This window comes from Anser cygnoides, chromosome 7 (assembly GCF_040182565.1).
Source record: "Anser cygnoides isolate HZ-2024a breed goose chromosome 7, Taihu_goose_T2T_genome, whole genome shotgun sequence".
NCBI lineage: Eukaryota > Metazoa > Chordata > Aves > Anseriformes > Anatidae > Anser > Anser cygnoides.
Genome location: NC_089879.1, coordinates 32,993,153 through 33,017,449, shown reverse-complemented (window position 1 = coordinate 33,017,449; position 24,297 = coordinate 32,993,153). Strand labels below are relative to the sequence as shown.

The 24,297-nt window shown below is 37.6% G+C and overlaps 1 protein-coding gene and 1 long non-coding RNA gene across 3 annotated transcripts in view; one reads left to right on the top strand and one right to left on the bottom strand.

Moving 5' to 3' along the window:
- LOC136791208 (uncharacterized) overlaps positions 1-24,297 on the bottom strand; it is a 102,684-nt gene that overhangs the window by 15,170 nt on the left and 63,217 nt on the right. The window lies entirely within an intron of this gene.
- Positions 8,833-24,297, top strand: part of MBL (mannose-binding lectin) — a 52,264-nt gene continuing 36,799 nt past the window's right edge. The window contains exons 1-4 of the mRNA XM_067000151.1: positions 8,833-14,105; positions 14,953-15,165; positions 19,371-19,744; positions 19,918-24,283. The gene's annotated coding sequence lies outside the window, so the exon portion shown is untranslated. The remainder of the gene's footprint in view (positions 14,106-14,952; positions 15,166-19,370; positions 19,745-19,917; positions 24,284-24,297) is intronic.

Sequence of the window (24,297 nt, the reverse complement as noted above, 5' to 3'; positions counted from 1 at the left end):
GATGGAAGTCAAGATTGTTCCAAAATAGAAAATATTTTGTTTTTGTTTGAATAACAACAGAGAGGAAAGAAAACATAATTACTAGTAGCAGCAGCTTGAGATATCCTGACTGGAACCTGATTCATCAGGTAGGAAACTTTGCTAACCACGGTAACAGGAGGAGGCTTCAGCCTTCGAGTAATTCACCCTTTAAGCAGGCAGTAGGAAGTTAATAGAGTGGTGGTGGAATTTGTGTTTGTCCCTTAGAAAAGACAAAACAGACGCAAAGGATGATAATGACTGACAAACTTTGAGATTGAATTTTCACGTTCTATTTCACATGTCCCAGAGAGCAGTTTGGCACAGATCTTAATCCTGATCTACATATTTTCAGATGCCCGTTCCATTAAATTATGTTGAAAGAACACAAGTTATTCAATGGATGAGAATAAAGCTTTTTATTCCTCTCTGATTGTTAATGATGTAACTGTCCTGTATTGACTACTGTAAGCATGTGCAGGACTCTGCAGATGAATGCAGTTGGAGAAGAAGGTAACAATTTTTCCAATAGCTGCTTTGCTTAATAAGGTCACGTTAAGATATTTATTCCATAGTGAACTTTCACAGGATTTTCAGAATCTCTTTTAAGTCTTCAGAGATGCTGAGCATATTGTAAATTGAGAGCATTGTTGGTTTGTTGTGAGACTCAAACAGGTTATTGCTAGAAAAATAACTACAGTGTTTAGATAGTATTAGCAACATAGACTTACAAAAAAGTAGTTAAGAATTTAAAATCTTCTCCTGGTGTAATTATTGCCTATTTAAAAAAAAAAATACTTAAATTTATAGACAGAATAAGAGAATATTTTTTTCCATGAACTAGAGCTCCTTCAATACAAGTGATGATAATGGTGGTATATTTTTCATCTTAACCAATTACAGATCTAGTACATGAATCATCATCACATATTCCTTGTATAATTATCATTTCTGTCCCATACTTCATGTTTAGATGAAATACAATTGCTTTTATTCTATCTTTTTTTTTTTGTGATGTGACCTTATTGGAGAAGCAGAGAAAGAGTTAAGTTGCTTACTTCATTCTAGCAACTAATAAGAACTCTAGACTTTATTTCAGCCAGGGTAAAACTTACAAAAGGATTTCATGGTAGCTCCTGAAGAAAGAAAAATGGCCTGAACTGAAGAGACATTAATTCCTACTGTACTTTCAACTACCACTGCCATTTCTGGAAGCTGATACTTATAGCTGATGTTGAAAAAGAGAGTTGCTAACAGAAGGATAAAATATGTCTTATATCTCCCCGGGATGTATACACACCCACTATCAGGTAGGTAGATATATGTATCATTTTGCTTATGTATTGTTTGCAAGTAACATTCTGCTTATGTTTATAAGTTTCCAAACGTTTGGTCATCTTTGTGCTTTGTGATAGGTCTTTGACTCCTCCACTTCTGAGAAGCAAAACACATGGTAGCCAACCATTTTAGTGGGTGGCCACATCTGCAAATGATACGAATTAATGAAGTTTCCATTCCTTCCCCAAGGAAAGCCTGATTTATGGTTCCATTAAGATTCTAACTCACTGAAGAAAGTACTACCTGGTGGGATAATTGGCATGGATTTCTTTCTCTAGGGAGTACTGAAAAAACAATACAGGTTAAAGCTTTGATTTCTTTTTTTTCTAGTGTGCCTGAATTCATCCATAAATGGTCATGTTTCTGCTGAAAGGCATACAAGTGAGAACATTCTGATACACTGGGCTTCACTCCTGAAGCTCAATTAGACTGCAGTATTAGCTTGAATGTCTAACATGTCTGTGAGTGTACCTACTAATGAATGTGAAGTCAAGCACAATTTTGGAATAAACTAAGAAAAAGGAAAGTTTTGCTTTAACACATTTGTTCACATAAGGTTTCTTTTTATGATCATGATCATTTTCATTTTTTTTCATGCATGAAAAAAAAATAATTTCTGTCTAATGATCTAAAATGCAGTCATAGGCACATATGGGAAAGCGTGAATGCTGCTGGGAATGACCCCAGTCATCTCTGGAGCGGGATGGCAGTGGTCCTCCTGGCCTTCCCCATCTCAGAGCTCACGCTGTGTCTCTCCTCGCAGATCACCAGCCTCCCTCAGTAGAGGCCAGCCCAGTGGGAGCGTATTTATTCTGGCGGTTTGGAGGGGCTCTGCGCAGACCTGCCAGCTTGGCACGGTGCCATCGTGCTGAGGCTGGAGAACCCCAGTGTGCAGATCGGGTCCCCAGGCTCCCTGGGACCTTGTCCAATCTCTCAAAGAGTGTGGTGTGCAAGTTTAAACACTCAACAATTAAAACTTTTTAAATACCCATAGGTAACTAATGAAAATCCTCTTTAGACGATTAAAATGATTAGCTATCAGCTAAGCAGTTGACTGTGGCCAGTCAGTGCTGGCAAAGATTACTGGTGACTTTTATTTTAAAATGAGAAATCAAGTAACTGAGACTTCTTGCTAGGATGAGAAAAACATTTCATTGCCTTAATGTTGTATTGTACATATTTTTCCACTTTAATGATAAGGGTAGCCAAAAAGCATGAAAAAAATCTATAATTAGCTCCAGCTATATAAGTATAAATCCATATGCTAGTTAGCCTTTAGAAAAAGAGCCATTTGTGTTAAATTCATTAAGATTTTCCCATTAAAAGCTGAGCACCCATGAATTAGTTTGACAGAGGAAAAACTGCTGGAGTATTTGCTTAAACTTGGCTGGGTGTGCTCCCAGCCTTTGTCTTCACTGCAGGCTTTGCTGCCAGTTCTTTCACCCAGCCTAGCCGCAGCCTTTGGAGCCCAGAGTGATCCGATTAACAGATGATGAAATATGCTAACTTGAACTGTGACTTGTGGCTGAAGTCCCATTGCATTATTACTCCAAGTAATTATAGCACACCCTATTCTGTTGAAGGTCTTTATATTATCATAAATTTCTAAGCTTTCCTCAGAACCTGCAATACCGAACCTAGTTTATTGATAGCTTTGCTTTGAAGCAGCTTATACCGTGACTTAGATGATATGATTAACTGAGTTATCTGCACATTGGCAGCTCCCTGAATTGTGGAGAACCCCACTATATTTATGCGTTTCTCTCCAGAACATATTCAGTTCTTCTGCCTTTTTTTTCTTTTTTATTTTTTTTATTGAAGGCAAGTCTGCAAAGAGGTTTAAAAAAGTTAACATTGAAGGATTATTTATAATTGTGTTTGAGTAGTAGTCTTCGTCGAGTTTTGACTAATATTCCTCACATCTTTCACTTGGTTAATTTTTCTCTGTGTTGGCTAGTATGCATTGTTCTGCATTCTTTTCTCTAAAAATTAAATGTAATTGAGTGAGAGTTTATGATTACTGCCCTGTTCATTATCACCCAAGTTCAGCTTGATTGAGTCACGGGAGATGGGGAGGGAAGGCTAGAAAAGAAGAAAGACAAGAAAAGAGATGGTGGCATTGTCATAAATACCTTAAAGTGCTTGTTGGAGCACAAAGAAATGAATTCTGTTACGAATAACATTGTGCTTCCCATGTATACTACAGTTAAGCTCCTACTTTGTTTCCAAATCTATTTATAGTTCCTAGATTATCTGAAGTCCTCATGAAATTGTTTAGTACCCATGGTTACCAAACATATTTCATGAACTAACACAAATCTGGTGCTGCGATATATCAGCAGTTTTGTCCTTTCCTACCAGTAATTTTCTGGTACAAATCCTCAGAGGTATTACTAATAAAACTGAAAATTATTTCCTATCTTTGTAGTAAGCTGTATTTAACATTATTACTTCTGCCTGGCTTTATTTTCAGCGCGGTATTATGGTGCTTTGGAAATGTAAATAATCTTGGTGTGCATTATATTCCACTGAAAACTGTCAGTCTTTAGGACATACTATTTCTGAGTTGATGAGAAACAGCTGAAAAGCCTTCATGCCTAAATATAAAATGGAAACTGCACCTAAGCCACATAAAACTGCTTTTTATTGTTGTTTTCTATTGAATATGTAATCAGACAGCAGTAACTTGCAGCTGTAACAACTGTAATGTTAGAGGTCCTGTGATACTTTCTTACCGTGGTGGGAATCACACTATTTTTTTTTTTTTTTTTTTAAAGTTTTGTGCTTTTCATCTGGTGATTCAGGGAATGTGTGAAAATGAGGCAGGGAGACTGTGTCGTATGGGTTCTCTGTGATACAAAGATGGAAGTATTTACCAAAGATCTGTACGGCTATGAATGATTCCCTCTAAAAGGTTACAAGTGAGGAGAAGAAAAAGGACATAAATGGCATAATACAATGAAATTAAAGCTATTCTTTTTCTATCCTGTTGCTTCTTTCTTTTTTTTTTCTCCTTTTTAGTGCTTTTAACTATTTTTTGTTTTTCCTTTTTGTCTCCTTTTTTGCCACCTTGGATGCCTATCTCACATGCACATACAAAAATTGTGATGCCAATGTGAGTTATAACTAAAAAAATATTTACAAACTCTGTTTGTTTTATCAGCTCCTTTCCTGTTTTCCTCTAACAATCTTTTCATAAGTGCTATGTATATCTAATTAAATCGAGTAGCAAAAGCCAACATGAAAGCCATCTGTATGAGTAATTATCAGGTACAGCCTGATTGCCATCAGAAGTGGGTAATGTTTCAGCACTAATGGGCCACTCCATCGAGCGGGCACTATAGTCCCAGCAATTCTGTTGTCCTGGGCATTTTCTGCTTTTCTTGCTGACAACAGCTCGAAGTAGAACCTCGGTTTAAGCCAGGTAATCTACCTAATCCACACCCGATCCACACCTGCTCACTAAGGAAAAGTAGTTGGGGAAGGGAAGATTTTGGTGTAGCGTTAATATTTCAGACATGTTATAATTATCTAGGGCTTGTATTATTTTCCACTGTAATCATGCTACTTGTTTTTAAACAAAATCTTACAGGAATCCATTCAATTCACAAGAAAGCTGCAAAACTGTAATATGTGTATTCCTATGAACTGTTTATTATATTATTGCAAATCATCCCCTTTCAGATACGTGTGTTATACAGGAAACACAGCAATTGAAAACATTTCTGAAATGCTCACTATTATTTTCTGGAGAGGGGAAAAGAAAAGTAAATCGTTCATGTGGAACATTATTTGTAGACCATTAGACTTTTTTCTTTTTTTTCATTTTCTTGTTCACTCCTAAGCAATGTACAGGGACTGGTAGGTGCAGTATTATATATCAATGGATAAAAAGCTTTCTGCTCACTTCTGTCATCATTTATGCTGCCATCAGGGACTGAGAGACTGAGGCAAGCAAAGAGAGGGTCACATCCTGATGACAACTAGCAGCTGCTTCTGCCCAGGCTTGGCCGTCTGTACGGCCCCAGGCTGAGGTCCACCTGCAGCAGCTCCTCTGCCCCGCAGCCCAGTTACTTTAGACAGGCTGTGCAGAGTGCCTTTCCATCGAGAATGACTAAACACCCGCTGTGCATGTACAGGGTTGCTTAGGAAAGGAGAGAATAGTTGATCTTATGCGGCAAACCACGTTATACCTGAAATCAAGAGAATTTTCCCTTCTATTTTTAGCCTGGCTGTGAGGCTTAGCAAGCTTGACAGAGCTAAAACATGGAAAGTCTGTCCATGGGATGTCTTGAGATGTGAGATGCCAACAGCTAGTCGCTCTTCATCTGATACCTGTCTGGGGAAGAGCACATGAAAGCAGACCAAAGCTGTTAAGGTAAGAGTGTGAAATGCCCCAGCAGAGAGCAGGCGGTTGTTCAGTAAGGGAAATGCATTGACAATAGGCACATCCAAATGACAACGTGGTAAGCTGTGCTCCTCACCCAGCCATGTCCTGCCTGAAATGTGGGAAGTGTGAAGCCTCCTTTGATGAATTAGCACGTGCTACACCTGTCAAAGAGGCCACAGCGAGGTGCAGTGAGAGAGCTGAGGCAGAAAGGGCACGCTCCCTCCTCTCCTTCCACAGATGCAGCTGCACGGTGCTTTCATCCCATTACAGTGACACCCAAATCCCTGCTAAGCCTGCCCTGAGCAGGCCCAGCATGCTAGCACAGGCTGCAACGGCCAAAGCACAATTTCAGAAACTGCTCTTTGCTGCCTCCTGTCCAAATACTGAATCTTCATGAACTCAGACTCGAAGTTATGCCAAGCTGGGATGCTTGTGTGTGAATCTGGGTGAATGCTTAAGATATGTAAATCCAGGACCACGCTAAGGTGACAGTATTCATGATCTGAGTCTTGGTATACTGTTGACAATCTGATCTCGGCATCTGTTGTGTGAGATGATTGGTATAGCTTGGCTTCACATCTAGCGTTAGGCTGAGCAGAAAGATGAACGTACTGTGTGGATTAAGGTAAAGCCAAGAACAAGATTTCCGTTAATGTCACTGGAAGTAGGCTTGTCCACAGCATGATCATGCACGTGTGAAGTTCCTCCCTGTGAATCATTTATTCTTTTCCTTCCATATACTCTTGAGTTTTTTGTTGTTGTGTTTCGTTGTGATTTATATGAAAAATATCTGATATCACACCATTCACAGTCTCTGGACATTGCTCTGATTTCATGTCACTGTCATCTGGGTCATGTGAGATCACTCCCCATTATGGACCGAGATGACTGAAAGGTCTTTGAAGTTAAATTATTTGATCTGTCTCTGCAGAAGGTAGTGTAAGTAACTTTAAGTACACTGAGTATGAATAAGCATATATTCACAGAACAGTAGACGAAACAGCAAGAAAAACAGCTGTTAGAGAAAACAGATGATTAATTGGAAGAAAAGTGGATGATGCCCACTTCGAATAAGAACTTTTGGATCTATAGTGATTTGTAGTTTAAAATCCACACAATTTCAGTGTAACTTATGGAATCGTATCTTATAGAATCTTAGAATTTTATAGAATCTCATAACTTATAGAATCATACTGAGGACCTATCTGTGGACTTTAAGAAGTTCTATGAATACAAGAGCAACTCTGTTTATGTGCAAAAGTGATCACAGAGAACTTTTTTGAAAATAAACTGTAAGCTTAAATTTTAAGTTTGTGTTTTGTTTTTTTTATTATTATTTGGTTGGTTGGTATAGGTTTTTTTTGTTGTTTGTTTTTTTATGTTTTTATTTTTATATGTGTCCTGCTCTTTTTGCTCTTTTGTGAAGTGTTCCTGTCCATGTCCAGACACTCAGGAAGGCCAGTCCACTTTCAAAATAAAGAATAAACAAAATAATTTACTGAAATGCTGAAACTAAGCATCCTTGAGTCTCAGCTAACTTCTTTTGGTTTCTTCAATTTTATCTTGTCAAAAGTAGTGAGATAATGGGTGTCAATATCAGGGATTTGAACTGACCATTTCAGCTTCAGATTTCAGCATTTTATGAAGGGAAGGAAGGAATACTTGCTGCTTGTATTGTGGTTTCCAGAATTCTTAAAGACATTTCTGAGACACTCACCAAGTTTTCCCAGCAGTACATTGGGGAGGATGAATCCTAAAACAGTAGCTATTTCAACCCACTCCATATTTTTACTGGGCTCACAGCAAAACCTATATACAGCAAAGGAGACTTTGCATCAGGTGTAGCACAGTTCAGGCTGGTAAGTATATTGTGTTTTGTTTTTTTTAACAAAATACCATTCCTCCCTCCTCCTTTCATCTCACTCTTCAATCTCTCTATGTCTTTTTAGTCTGAATGCTCTTTGCTTCACTTTGAGCCCATTTTGTTTCCTGATCCCAGTAGAGCTGGGGTTCAAGCTGAACTTTTAGAAGTAGAATCTGGCTGGGTTATATATTAACCACAATAAGTGCATTTATCTCTTACTAATTATTTTCATATTTAAAGTGAAAATTTTAGTAACGGCTTTTAAAGTGAAATTAACATTTCTGTAGTTTCATTTTTTCATAGGAAAAAAACAATGGCAACAAAGAAAAAGACCTGGAAACTTGCCCTTGCAGGGGCAAGTATTTTTGCCTTTTACCAGATTTTCAGTTAGAAGATTATACGTGCTGTTCCACTGGAAGTCGGAGATGTTGATCATCTCAATGAAATCTCACAGCTTCTGTGTGTTGCCGAGCATGATCTTAGATATCATCAGCAAAGAACACGAGCTCCTCCCAAAAAGAGGTAATTTGCTTTCCAGACACGAAAATGCAATATTAGTAGTAGAAGAGGGGAACTATGAAAAATCACCAAGCGTGCAGGTGCATTACAATAAAACCTGAGCAAACAGGATTTTATTTTAATTCTGATTTTCATTACACAGTTTGTTTCTCTTCATCTGGCAGAATATACTTGGGACGTATATTTATTTCTATTATTATTTTTAACCACTTTTAATTAAGATTAGATTGGATATCCGCAGTTGTAAATAAATCTTCAAGTTCACTGTCCCAGTGAATTCAGTGAAGACACCAAAACTTCTAGGGGCTAGAATGAGTATTGTTTTTTGTGCAAATTTATGGTAATTGATTAGGACTAAAAATAATTAAACAGTAAGGAATGTTCCTGTTGCATTTTTTGTATTTTACGATATCACTCAGTGAAATTTTGCTCTTTGAAACAAGTAGAGGTTTGCTTTTGACTTTAATGAAATTGGATTTCATTCATCAGATGCTAGAGCTTTTGAAATCAAAGAATAAACTTATTCTTATTTTTCATTACAGTTTATTACAGAAAATGCTGACCAGGATTATATCCCCATATGTATCTCTTGGAAGGATGGTAGAAGCATTTGCAGATGTGGATGGACTGCAGGTTTGTGTATCGATTTTTAGTGTTCTCTGTGAACAGTGGCTTCATTTTCCTTTTCTCTGAGGGTTCAACATGCTGTTTGCTTGACAAGTGTGATCCTTACCTCTTTGTGGTAGAAGACATCATATTTATATATATATATTTATATGATATCTTCTATCACTCAAATAGGACTCTGACTGTAACATCTTCCAACATGCTCCTGAGACTGCCCTCAAACTTACAGGTTTTAAATGAGCTGAATGTGTTTTGTTTTGTTTTGTTTTTAATTTATCATTGTATTGTCAGCAGGTTAATTATCCTCTTCTCATTGTCTTCCATACCACTGCAGTCATTTATTTTAAACAGTTGAGGTCTGCTATTGACATAAAGCTTCTGAAGAAATAATGTTGCAGTATAAGCAGGGATTCAAAATCATTTCATCTTTCCTTTTGTGTTAGTTTCCTTCATCTGTTTAATTTTATTATTCATGTCTTATCACTTTTGCAGAAGGTTAGTTGCTATTCTAACAGTATTTTATTGCAGTGTCTTGTCATCATAACTCTTTGTGCTGTCAGATGCTAATCTTCCTGTCCTGAAAGCTTCCCACTATCTGAGACATTAACTGCATGTTTTAACTCCCAGTTATCTTTATGTTAGCTAGACTCTATGTACAGTTAAAGGTCTGGAGATATGTTTGTCTGGCATCTCTTGAGCCTGCTGAAAAGAGTACGCCAAAGGGGAAAGTGTTTCAGTGAGATTCTTCTTAAATAAAAATTTTAGTAATTTGTCATTAGCTGTCTAAGCACACGCAAAACTTTTTCCCAAAAGGAAGTCTCATTAAAGACTTCCTTGCTTTGTTGCAACCCCAATTCCTGTTCAACACTGGCTGTATGTTCTATATTGCAGTGCCAAAATGTTTGACAGCAGAAAGGATTTTATTTTAATGTTTTATCTATTTTTGGCATAAAGCATTCTCTAAGTGGTATCATCTAGCCATTGCAGGAAGCAAGTGTTTCCTCTGTTACTATCCACGTGTGATAATATAATATCAAGTGGCCTCAGAGTTACTGAGGAAAGAAACCCAGACTGATGTTAGGGGAGAGTTTGCCCACCAGCCATGCCCAGTCAGGGGTGGCTTCACAGCTCCAGTCTCAGAAGACTGAGCGGTTTCCTGAGCTGAGGCTGATCATCCTTGCTGTAAGCCCAGTCTTTGTGAATCTCCAGTCATTATTTCTGTCCCTCTAATATCCTGGCAAGCGATGAGGAAGGAGCAAACCTGACATGTAGCTCTTAGTCAAGAGACCCCCTCCTACATAAATGCAATTATATTGGGAAATTACAACATATAGTCTATCAATATCATTCTAATTTTACCAGACAATTTTTATTTTATTTGGCTTGCCACGTGGTCTTAGAAGTGCTAAGGCCACTTCTTAGGCAGAGCCTGAAAGGAATTTCCTCTCATTTGAAATTGAAGCTCCATTCAATATAAAAGTCTATAGCAGTTCTTTATATTCTTGTCCCCAGACAGAGTTTAATGAGTATTTCCTTCTAAAATGAAAATAATGCTGAGATATGATTTGGGAGACATTTTATAGGAAAGAAGGGCTGTGTGTTCCTCTATGTGTGTGTGTGTGTATAAATAAATGAAGCTTGATAGAATCGTCATCTTATGTTTGTTTGGAAGCTATTTTTTCCTCTTAGACAAAACGATATTTCTCAGTATTGATCCTTTGGTTCTTGTAATTTTACTACAATAAACCCAAACACTTTATAGTTATGGAATAATAACTGGACTTTCACTCTTGCACTAGGCATATAGTGTCACATAGGGTTGGATCCTTTTTCTTCTTCGTTTGTTCTGCAGAACAATTCTAAACTGCTGATTTTGTAAAATGGCAGTTATTTCCAGAGAGCTCATGATGTTGCAAGCACAGAATTATGACTTCACACCTGAATTAAGCAACAGAAGAACCTGGATTCAAGGGGTTTAGGTATTTTCATACATGTATAATTGCCTAAAAGTGAATGAAGAAAAAGCAAAAGAGAGAACTGTCCAAGTTAATTTCTTCTTCTGTAAATGTTCTCTTTCCTTTTTGAAACTTGTTGCAGTGAGAAGGCTCCACTTTATTTATAGTGAGCCCTAATAGAGTTTCTAATGAGTCTGAAAGGCATAAAGCATCCCAGACACACAGGCTGTCTGCGGGAAGCCAAGTAAGTGTCAAACTGAGGTTCCTCTTTTAGAGTTAAGAAGATTATATGCTGTTATAGAAGCCCACTGTGCAACTACTTCACCTTCATAGTCACAAATTGCTACTGAAATCCTCCTATCTGGTAGTATTTGATGAAGCATTTAGCATTTTGAATCACAGTGGACTAGTACAGTTCCAAATGGCTCTTGAATATTTTAACTGGATGAAATGCATCTGATAATTTCTTGTCTCAATGTGTCTAATTTTTTTTACTTCAAGAAAATCTAAGGCAATTTAAAATATATAATATTGAAAAAGTGATGCTCTAGCATAAGATGTTTTATAGTGCTTTCCTTGGCGGCTTTGGACTTTCTTTTCTCATCATAGCTCTTTGGAGCAGTTGAGCAGTCTCATTGTGCTGGGCACAGAAAAGCGTAAAATCACACGCAATCACTTTGCCATTGTATTTCGAGACTAAAAGACAGGACATAACAAATGAGGCCTTGAGTCAGAAGATGAGGTAGAATCAGATAATGCAGCTAAACAGTATGTCTAGTACAGATTAATTGTAAATGAATTCTCGGCCAGCTGTCCCTTTGCCAACCTGTTTGTCAAGGCAAGGTTTTGATCTGCCTTTCAGGTAGCATTGATTTTTGTTTGTTTGTTTCCCTGCATTTTTAATCTTGAATTATTTTTTGCATAGTTTTAATTACGATATAGTCTTGTATGCTGCCAGGAATGCATGAGGAGCATACTGTTCATCAGAAAACTCTGCCTGAACACTTCAGTGTTTGTTCTCTTTACTCCCTTCCTTCCACCTGAATGGCAGAGTCCTGGCAGCACACATTTGTATCAGTTCATCAATTTTCTAATGTAAAAAACAGTGTATAAGGATTTAGATGAAGCTCCTGAGATGACTCAACTATTGGCCTGCATCTCTGCAGCAGAAGGCTGTGGTTTCCATTTCTACCTCATGTACTAGGCTCATACCCAATGCTTGGCACTGTATTTCAGTGACAGGGGGTATTGCATCGTGGGAGATGTCATCCTGTAGATGACATGATGAACTCAGCTCTATGGTTTCTCCATCTGGAAATTAAAACCCCAAGGAATTCTTCAGAAAGAGCAGGGGGGTTACCTTAGGGCCCCACCAATTGTTCCTAAAATTATTCCTGTGGCAACGTGTGTGCGAGACTTGTTCAGCCCATGACAACTGTGTTTCTGCCTGAAAAGCTTTTGCAGCATCACTGTCTACATCATTTCCATTGGTGCACTGCATCTGTTGTGCCATTTGTAAAGCACTCAGATTTCTATTAACAGAGCAGAAATTTTTCTTCTGTGCTAGTGACAGGGATTTTAACAAGTCAGCATTGCTGCTGCCTCCTCTTCCTCCTTCTGGAGAGACCTGTTCTTCCTGTGCTGCAGCTGCTGGGTGAAAGGCAGTGTAGAAAGCTGTGTGTGGCACCACTGGAGCATTTAAATGCATCTTTCAAGGGAAATGATGTAGAAGATTGCATATTTTCAGTGATATGGAGACAGAAATGCTGTAATTATTGTGCATGTTGGAGACTGTCACAAGGGGCCAATATAAACAGTTTAGAAATGTCTCTAGTAAAGAAGCTTGGTGTATCTATGGAAAATAGAAGATTTTTAGTATAGATCATTAGCATATTTTGGTTTTAAGCTACACTTAAAAATTAAATATTAAAAAAATCCTTTTTCTTCCAGAAGTCTACGCAGTGAATGTTGTCTATGTCTGTCCATGCTAACTCCTCATTACCCCATCCTTTCCATACTTCTCTGGCTTTTTGCTCTTGTATCCTTTCCTCCCCCTACAGCTTTTCTTCAGAATGAAGAAAGAAGAAATCTTTGAAGTTCTTCTCCTCCTGTTTGCATTTTGTTCTTTTAGTTTAAGAAACACAGAAAATGCTTGACCCTACCTATAAGGAAATTGTGGTCATTGAGGACCAGGCTTGAGTCCTGTGTTTTCATTCTCTTTGACAGAGAATGTGGTGATGAATCTGCACAGGCCTAGTCATAGTCCCTTAGTGAGCTCATTCTCCCCCAGACACCTGATACTAAATTTCAGATGAATTTGGGGTTAGATACACACAAAGAAAATGCCACTGATTGTTCAATACTCTTTAGATTGGCACCTTGATATTATACAGTAAAATATTTTATGCAATGTGTTTATGTGTTTTCATGTGTTGAAGTCAGAATTTACTCCCTTTGATGCTGAAATTATTATATGATCATTTCAAGATCAAGATACTTTTTCCAATGGCTTTCTGTCTGTCTGCCTTCTGATAACTAAATGCTATTAAGAGATTGTTCTGCAAAGTTTTTCCTTAGATGCCTGTAGGATTTTAAAAAACATATAGCCTGCAATTTCTTGTATGTTTTTTTTTTTTTTTTTCCCAGTTTCCTTTAGAAGTCTGCTTAGGAACCACAGAAAACCAAAGCTGTAATTATATGCGAAGTCCTGAATCATGCATCAAAATGAAGTGATTGGCGGTACTCTGAGTGCAATTTGTATACTGATAGGGTACTTAAAAAAAAATAAGACCACAAATGAGATGGGATTCTGTCAGTTTTTAGTACTCTAGGATGGTATGGTTTCTTTTCAAAAGTGATTTAAGCAGTTAACACGTAAAATCCAATTTCAGCCAAATCTGACTTTTCTAAGACACAATTGAATATTACCTAAAAGCATTAGGGCTCTGTGTCATTGTTCTGTTGGTGATGTCTGAGACTTCTGCCCTGTAATATTCTTACTAGATTGTGTTTATTTTTAATGTTTATCTAATAGGTGATAATGAATGTTTGTGAATGTGCGTAGGTTTTATGTGAACAGCACAAAAGTTTGCATAAATGAGTTCCTATAAAATAATCTTTCTTATAAGCTTTTTAAATATTCTTGCCTTTAGTGACTATGAATACAACTAGCAAGCAACTACTTTTCTGATGTATGACAGATTCTTCCATTTTCACATGAAAGCATGTGGGCAAGGACAGCTGAGAAGGAAAATGACATTTCAGGCTTGAGAAGCTCTTAGGTTAAAATGCTGGTTGTCATCTATCATCTGAGAAACTGGAGTTTAACTGAAAAATATGCCCTTTTCTGTTACCCTGTTCGACCGATACATATATATATACATATATTTAAAAGGTATTCTCTCAGTGTTTTCTCAGTTTCTGACTTTTCAGTGTTATAGGATCAGAATTACTACAGGCTGCACAAATTACTAATAAATGGGCAGTTAGCCTTATTCTAGCATAGTTTGAAGTTTAAGAAAATAATCAGAAATGGTGACCAAGACTGCTGGAACGGACTTGAGTTTAAATAGCTTAAACAGCTTTGTTAGTGTACAGAACTCCAAATCTGTGCTGGGTTTATGATCCCTTTGGGGATCATGAGGCACTGCAGAGTGCTGTCATATCCCTCTTGCAACTAGAGTTTTGCTGCTCCTGCAAGTCTAGTGTGATCACCGGTCCTGTTCATAAAGATGTATAGGTATAACACTGGCATTGCATTACAAATACAGTCTTGAACATGAGGTTCAGGCCACTGGATAATGCCATCAATTTATACTACAGCAAATACAAATATCCTGGTTAGGTAAGTATGGCACACTTATATTAGCTACCTATACAAAACCACAGAGGTTGAGCGCTTTCCTGGGACTTAATCTCAACCCACAGCCAAACTTCTTCAGTTACTCTCCAGGCTTCTTGGAAACTCTTTAAATACTTGTGTTCTTGGTAAACTAGATATAGTGACATCTCATTATACTAAAAATATTCTGGGAATGGGTTGGTTAGTTTTTTCAAGCTATGAGATGTTTACATACTACAGTAAATGATGCCAGTGACCAGGACCAGGCAGGGCATGAAATGTCAGCCTTGCTGATGTCAGTGGAAAACACGCCTGCTCCTCCCTTCACCATAAATCTAATTGTAAAGAGCAAAAAAAGAAAAGTGTTTTAAAGGTATGTTATGGTGCTTATTATCCCTAGGCAGCGGATACCAGGATCCTACCAAGAATGTCGTCATATTCTAAACTCTGAATCTTCACAGCCTCCTGGAAGTCACTTTTCAATCTTTCCTGTCTGAGCTCAAAAATAACTAGTGATGGAAACTTGGGGAAAATCACTTCAGAAAGGTATTGGCAAATGAGAAAAAACTATGTTGTTTTGTATTAAGAAGAAGAACATCTTACATCTTTCCAGGTAGTGTAACTTTTAAAGTAATAACATTTTTGTCCCTGCAATTCTCTTGACACAAAGCTCAGTTGAAAACCTTAAATTAATTTGTCTTGCAGTCTGTAGAAACAAGTATGCATACATCTTCAAGAGAGTCTCATGTGTGAGCAAAGATGAATATCAAATAGGCTGTTGTTACAGAATTTAAGTCGTTTTTTTCTTTATGAAAAATTTGGCAGCTAGATTCTCTGCCAAACTTTTAGTGGGCTAAAACTCAAAGATCTCTACAGATATCTGGAAAGATGCCACTTTGGAACATAATTTTTACCAACAGAGATTAGAACGAATAATCAAAACAAATTTGAAGTTTTAATAAACAAACAAGTTTCCATCTTCACTGCTTACATTACTGTTTCCCTCTGTTATGTTATGCAGGTATTACTAGGTTGCAGGTAGCAGATGGGATTCTTGTTCTTCATTAGACTTTAATATCACTTCATATATATTTTAAAATGTATAACAAGTCTCATGAATTCAAATGAGATGTTACAGTCCACAGCTACAACTGCAATAACAGTTGCACAGCTTTTAGAAAATAGCCAACTGCAGGTGTTAACTCATGAATATTTATACACATCAGTCATCATGGCAGCAGAATACAATTTAGATCTGATCTTACTCCCAATACAATGGATAAAAAGCACTTGGTACAAGACATGATCCTTCAAAAGACATCTTGGAAAAAAAAATGAAATAAATTCTTCCCCATCTGCATGTGTTTCTATCCAAAAAAAATGGGATGGGGGAGAGGGATCACAAAAAAAAAAAAAAAAAAAAAAAAAACTGACACAGTATTTCTTGAATTATTGATAGAATACATGTTTTTTCTAAATTTGGAATCTTTTCTTATCTTAAAAGACATGTAAACAAACCAATTTTTCACATGCAAACATTTTTTCAATTGTGTCATGATGATTGAACTTCGAATGCAAAAAATATTCGGTTGTTAAATTTCATGAATTAAAGTAATTTGGATGATGTCTGTGGAAGTAAAAGCATGTGCATTTTTTTTTTTTTTAAGTCAGTAAAAATCATCTTTTAGCTTTATCTAACTGGAAGGCAGCCAAATGGATTTTTCTCACTTAAAAAACACTCATTCCAGCCTGGAAGGTTTCAATTCCAAAATATATTTTTGAAAGTGCTGGGGAAGAAGAAAAAAAGTATGGAATTGAAATGAAATAAAAATTTTATGCATGTTAAGGTATGAGCTGCAGGCCAGATTCTGTTTTTATTTACTACTTTGTAGGTATTACAGTACTTCCATTATGTCAGTAATCTAGTTAGAGTTTTCTCTTGTGGCACTGAGATCAGTATCATGGATGTGAGTGTCTGACAGAGCAGAATTGAAAAACAAGGAATTTTTATCTGTTGTGAAAGCCTGGCAGTTTGTACAAATCAGGAAAATAGGAGCAAAATCAGGCTTCTGGAACTTACAGTTTCACTCATGTCTCATTTTTACATGGCCACAACCTCCCCCACCGCCCGAAAAAAAAAAAAAAAAAAAAAAAAACCATAACTAAAGATTTCATTACAAGGGTAGAAGAAAATGCTTGTGGCAATACAAATGCACAAAACTACATAAGAATAAATGAGGTACATTTTATATCAATTTCCAATGTAAATAAAAGCTTGAAATGTGATTAATGAAATTATTGAGAAAGACTCATATCTGTTCTTTTTCCTAATGACTGTGGATGGGGAAATTCCTGCAGGTCTGGTGCATGCATACTCTCTCTTTTCCTAGTAGTCCGCAATTCTCCTGCATTAGCAGGCAAGATGTTAAAGCCATGATGAACTATTTCAAAGGAGAACAACGAAAATAAGAATGATGCAGACAGCTAGCACTGCTGCAGCTAGTTGAAAAATGTCTACTCGAAAAGCTGCAACTACCGTAAGATATTGTAGTAGATGTGACCTAGGCAGCATGCCCAGTGTAAGTGGTTCAGAAGGATATATTTCTATATATTGCAGTTATATTTCTGGATTTCTTATCCCTGCTTTCAGCTGCTGGGCTTCCTTTGTTTTTTATCTGGACATCCCCTACTCTTTCTGGACCACCAGTGATTGTGGTGAGTCAGAAGAACCCAGAGCCTGACAATGACGACGTTCTTTTGTCTGGCCCTGATGTCACAGTTGTAGCTGTGTGCCTGCACCCTACAGACAGCCTGCCAGAGGCTGCAATGTTCTGTACATCATCTCCAGATGAGAAGTTCCCCTACATATGCCAAGCATCATGTTGGGAAACTGGCTTCACTAGCTGTATTACTAATACTTGCATGGAAAAAGAATTACCTTGGAAATTATTTGCAATGCGCAGAAGGGCCAAGAAAGAATCGTTGAAGTACTGTTTTAAAGGAAATACAAGATGATTTAAGTGAAAATTCTTTCATATATATATGATCAGAGAGGTGCATTAACTAGACTCCCTGTCATATAGACAGTTTTGTATTTTCTCTCAATTTGTTTTTGTCAAATATCTTTGTAATAAAATATGTAGATCTCTTTGGAGAGCACCGTGCTACACGGATAGGGGGCAATATCCAGGTGATACATGGCATTGTCATTAGTTTATTTGGGTAGGGCAGACAGTTTCCCTCATGCTGTGTCGAGATTAATGATCAGGTGCAGCCAAGCTGGGATTGGTTCCACATCTATGAATGGGTTTGAATCGGCTGCAGTAAGTAGCACTGAGTTAGATGGCTGTTTGCAACCTAAGATCACGATGTGTCCTCATCTGGCTTTGGATATCAAAGTAGAAGCAGGCAGTGGTGAAGGCCATAGGTGTCTTTGCATCGCCAGGGAGCATATTTTATATTTGCTCAGTAACTGTAGCAGCTAACACAAGTCTGCAGTATCTAGAGAAACAGCTTAGCACATATTAATTTCCTGGAATTGCCCAAACAAAGCAGGCAGTGTAATCAGTTTTCTCCGGACTCAAACCACAATTATGACGAATGCAAATAGGTTAAAAACATCTATCTGTTACTTACACAGAAAAGGGATTAGGTCTTAGGTGTAACAACATAGCGTTCAGCTGCATGTGAGATGGGATATGGAGCTTCGTGCTACATTATGATTAAAATTCATACAAAAGTACTGCTTAGAGAGGAAAGACATTAATTCCTATCTTCTAATTAATTATCTACTGAACATGACAGAATAAAGACAACATAAGAGAAGGAAAGGGTAGGAGTCATCAGATGCGATAGCATTTTGTTGCCATAAGGAATGTTTCTTCCTCTTAAGTTACAGTTTTATGACTCAGCTTTGCTGAGGTTGGTGATTTACAGCACACAAGAGCAATGGGCTTGCGTGGAATCTAGTTACATTTGGATCTTAAGAAGATATGGGGTAGCTGAATGTGTATCATGTTCAGCTTAGTGATTCAGATGTAAGACACTCCTCCAGAGAGACCATAATGTTCTGTCAGAAACTCCAACTGAAATGTACCAAAAGGACTTTTCACAGGAACAGTGGGGCTAGAGACTGATGTGCTCGGTAGCATCAAAGGAGGGAGATACATGTGGGGAAGAAAAGCTTTGCCCTGTCCCCAGCAATGTGTTTTGACTCTGATGCAAAACAGCCACACCTGGCTCTGGAATAAAATCTTTGCGCCAGCAGCATAACTGCATGCGAGGAAACAGCGGTGTAGGCAGGACATTGCTATAGGTGTTCTGTGACTTGTCCTACAGGTGAGACCTCTGTGAGAAATCGGCAGTTAGCAAGCTGAGGGAGGATCCCCAGTTCGAGGCAAGGCGCCAGCGGGGACGACAGGCTGTGCATCGTGCAGGGAATCGACCTGTGACTTCACTGCTACTGGCCTAGGCCAGAGGGAAACGCTGGGGCTTCTCCTACACTGTGGCTCCCCACGTGGGGCCTTAACATAGCACCGCCACTCAGCAAGAAGTTGGCACAGTGGCAAGGCACCTGCAGGCCTGACCACAGCTCCTGCTGACAAATGGCAGCGGCCTGGGGCTGTGGCACTGGGTCTGGCGCTCCCCCACCTGCCTGCAGCGTGGCTCCCGGCTGCTGGGCTGCCTGAGCTGCAAGGCTGTGAGCTGCCAGTTTTGCCTGTGCCACAGAAATGGGAACGTTTGCTTTCGGTGCAGCTTATTCTCCCTTAGTAAACTCCCTTATTCTCCCTTAACATTGGTTTTTATCTTCCTTCCCAGCCAGTTTTCCCTGGTGGTGGTTGATAACAGCCGCAGGAGTTATGAAGCAAACCAAAACAGTGCTTTGCACCGCTTAAATGCAGTACTTTGCCCATATCTGAAGAGCTTACTCACTGGCCAGCCACACTCAAGGGATGCCACAGCTCCAGCCTGCAGATCAGCATTGCTTCCCTTCTCATCTCCTGCTTCCCAAGTGGGTGTCTGCAGAGTGCCACAACAGCATCGATCTGTTTTGATCACACCTATGTTAATCTGTTCTTCCAGCACCTTAGCAGGCGCCCAGCCTTTAGAAGCTATTTCAGACTACTGCCACCGCGGGCTGTGGAAGCATACAAAAAGTGCAACAGGTCCAAGCACAATGCAGTAGTAGGCAGGTTTGTTGCTAAAACTTTTATCTGAAATAGGAGTTGTTATGTTGTATGTTATTTAAATGTACATTTAAATTCAAGAGGCAATTAGATACTTTTTGGAAAAAAAACTCGTAAATTACGTATCAGAAATTCATATTAATTTTATACGTGTGTTTTTCTGTACTTTTTTTCCTCAGGTGCTTACTATGAGATTAATTGATTCAAAGGGAAAAAGTGAGAGATACATAATTCCTGTGTTTAATATTAAACTAGGCTGAGGAAGAGCATGTGAAAAGCACACAAGGAGAGCATTGCAGCCTGCACAAGCCTGTAGAAGGGAAAAATAGTGGAAAAACATGGACAGTACCCCAAGACCATATATGTGAAGAAACTGTAGAGAATACTGGCAAGTAAAAGAAAAACATGCTAGAAAACGTTTTGGTATTTTAACTTGATTGTCAGCAAGTGATATTTAGGTTACTCGATACGTAGAAATCAAAATTTTTCCTTTTTTAACCAACCATTTATCCAGTTTATGTCCCAGCATGCTTAACTTCAGGCACTACTGGTAAACAAGAGTGTCAATAAAATAACTTATGCTTGCATTAGAGATTTAATTTTCTCCCTTTCTCTTTTCTCAGTGACCTGGAGCTCATCCTTTAAACATGCTTGGCTCCAAAATACAAGACAATTTATTTTTCTGTCAAGATAGTGAGGGATTTAGATATGAAGTAATATACCCTTGTGCTTTACAGTTAATACCAATTTCCTGCTTTTTCTCGATATTTTGATATCTCTCCTGTCCATGATCATCTGTGTATGCAAGTTAGAAAATAAAGTAGCAACATAAAGACAAGGTTTAATAGTACAAGAGCACATTAGATAGAGGATGCCAGGCTCTGAAATGTCTCCCTCTACAGAGTTGCTCTATGGTTCTCACTGAACTGATTAACAGATTCTAGTGCAGTAGGTGAGGTTCCTTCCAAGTGATACCAGACCCTCTCTTATTTTTCCAGCCACTCTACGTTTGTCTATCTACATGACATTACTGTGTGTTTGTACACACATTTATTTTACTGAACACAACTGAAAGGAGAAATGTTACGTAGAATTTTAGATAAGAGTGTATAGGAGCAAGAACGTGAAGTGCTTTTGGATGAGAGCATAGTATGCTGTTATTCCATTGTTAATAGAATATTTGTATTTGTTAGTTGGCCTTGAAACCATATGGAAAATTACGGGTGAAAAGTCAAAAGTGGTTAAGGAAAAGCATTTTTTGTTTAGAATAAAGTCATCCATAGTTCTTTAGTAGGTTTTGTTTGTGAATGTGTATATGCAGTTTTAGATGCAAAAGCATTCACGTTTCCCTTCAGTTTTATGAGTACTTCAGTTTTCTAGTTTAATTTATTGCTTTCCTTAAATATAAGACAATAAGAAGTAGAAGGTGACCTTGTTGTCTAAGTGGCTAGAAAGATGGCTAAAATTTGGCAGCAGTACCATTTCTCTCCAAACCAATCCTAAATTCAATTCAAATTCCATTTTTGGGGTACAAGTAATAATCTGTGATAATTGCATTACAGTAATTTAAACTACAGCTTCTTTAATCTCATATACTTTAAATGCATCTGAGGAAGACAGTTTGAGCTACAAATTTGTTTTCTAATATTGGAAGTAATGTATGTAAATGGCAACTAAATTATAAAACTTAGCTTCATATTACTTTTATGGCTATGTAATGCTCTCAGTTAGATTGGTATTACTTGAACTATACTCAGAATTTACAAAATTGCCACTTAGCATATGATTAGCGCTGTTATTTGTTTGAGTCCTCATAATCATAGAAATGTATTTAGGTTTTTGTTTTGTCTGGCAATGAAAAAATAAGAGAACAAATATTAGGGAAAAGAGTGCATTTGCAATGAGAGCTTGCTAATTTTTTATCAGGTTATTTTCTGCTCCAAAAGTTTGGCTAGAAGACAGATCTAGAGACTGGGGACAGGCTTACATCTTAGTAACATTTGAAATGCTACTCAGAGAACCAGGGAGAATGTTTTGTTACCACTTCAGAGACTCCACCTTCTTAACAGGCATCTCATTCCAAACTGAAGCTAAGAGGAGAATGTAGAAAAGAAAGAACCATGTAAAAACTGAACATCTTATTTTTGTGTTTAAACAAACACAGAATATTAGGACATGATTAAGGGAATTCCTACAAGGGCAGTAATTTGACCTTTTTGGCTTCTGCTAGATTGCATGCCGTCAGGTAGGATTTGAAGTAGAACAGCAAAAGTACATGAAAGGTCTCCAAGGAGAGACTGAGTCCAACACATTCTTCATTCTCAGTCAGACACTGGTTATCTTTTAATGGATGTGATTATTTTGTCAGCCAGGAAATCCTACATAACAATAATGTCATAGCAGAGCAGATCTGTTGGATTTGCGTTTCAAGGAATTGATAAAAGTAATTATTTTCCTTGATTAGTTTCCCTACCCAGAGGGTTGGTTGGTCTCAGTTTTTAGCAAATGTCCTTCTGATATGTTTGTGTCTCCTCACATTTGAGCAACTGGAACACTGATGTGGGGATGCAGTGAACACATAGTTGTTTATTTCAGTAGAGCTAAACAGCGCTTGTAATATTTTTTGCTAGGTAGTTACTGGTCCTCCTCAGGGCATTTGGAGTCTGCAGCACAGCTGTGGAAGGAGTTCGGGCTCCAGACAGCAGCCTTTTGCTGTGCTCAAGGATGCCTGAGATGTTGCTACCTCTCCTTTCACTAGTGTTAATAAAAAGCAAGCAGGTAGTGGTGTTTTACATACAAAGTATTCTCTCCTGCCTAGCCTGGCTGTATCTCTCAAGCTTCTCTTGAAGCTTAACCTTCCTATTCAGATCCATTCACCTTCCTACACTGATTTTTTTCCAAGATTTCTTCCGTAGTGTGGTGCATTTAACAGTGAAATTTGGACTTCAGAGCACTGTGGAGGTTTATACGTCTAAATCGTAGAAAATGTTTTGTTTTAAGAAAAATATTTTAATTTTTAAATTAATATTATGAGGTTCTGGGCACAAAGTCATAATATTTTTAATGCTTAAGAGGAAAAATACTGAACTGATTTGTATACATATTGGAAATATTTCTGTCTAGGAGTATATCCTGCATGAAATACATAGCCAGACATATGGCCAGTGAACCATTTATGAACCATTTATTTTAGTTGTGTTGCATGTATTTTGTTAGCTATCTGCACAAATATGAATTCCATAACAGACAAATTATCCAATATTCTCAAATAACTTATGTTCAGTGTTCCTCATATTGTTATATTTCATTTCAAAAGACTGACTGTTCTGCTTTATTGTTAAGCATAAGTAATGTAGTGAAGTTACCAGATTCTGCATTAAGTATTCTTCAGAGAGTTCAGCAAGAGACAATTTTTAAGAGAGACCTAATTCAACAGGTTTCTCTAGTAACTTTTAAACATAAATAGAATCGTATTTCCTCAACTAAGGATAAATCTGACTGGTCTTTGTGCTTTGTTTTTTAACTCAAAATACACTTTCAAGTTGCAAGTTTCTCAGAGGGCAGAAGAGAAAGCTGACACTATTCAACTGGGATACTATCTTTATCTTAAATATTTTGGGGAACAAAACACTTATTAACGGTGACTAGCTTTATCAGATAGGTATAAAAAGCAGGAAGGGACTGACATCTTTCACCTGCTAGTAAAAATGTATTTTCAGATACATTCACAACTTTAATTCACATGATGATAATTTAAATAAATTGTTCTGGAGCATATCTGGCAATTCCCAGAGGCCAAGATGAGCATGAATGAGGACTGATTCTTAATCACATGTAACCTTAAGCTTTTCTGAAGCTGAAGCAAGTATACCTCTGTAGTGGTCATCTAGGAGAGCTCATGAAAACAGTGACTGAAAAGGAAGATATTTTAACTTAATAGTCTAATAACATTGTGGGGGGAGACTACAGTAAACCAGAAGTTTCCACTTTCAGAATCCATTGGATAAAGAACTGTAATTGAGAACAATCGTATCATACACTGAAGCTCCCCTTCTGAGATTGACTGTAAGTGATACATAACACCCAGTTTTAGGAAAGAGCTGATTTTAAAATATGAAAACAGCCTTGCATAAGCATTTGTCTCAATATGTTTTGCAGGTATAAAGGGACAGAAGAATAGTGGTTCCTTCATCCATATGCTGTGTAATCTATGTGTATAAATATAGCCTTAGTGTATGTGCATCTTTTGATTATCACCGCTCACTTATACAACTGGTACCTTTAGTGTTGTGTGTGGTTTTTATCCTCTGTAATCCTTTTATTCTCTCTGAGACTTTGCAGATGTACTCCACAAGGCTTTGAAGATTAATCCCGTAATTAAAGGACATGGTTAAATGATGAAATTTTTGCTTGCTTATACTTAAGTGCCCTGTACAATCTCCAACTATTAAAATATGTCTAAAGCATATTTCTGTTGAAATAACAAAATACAAGCTAACATATTCAAAAAAAAGGATTTAGAGCTGCTGTTCCATGGCATACCAGGTAAGTATGAACAT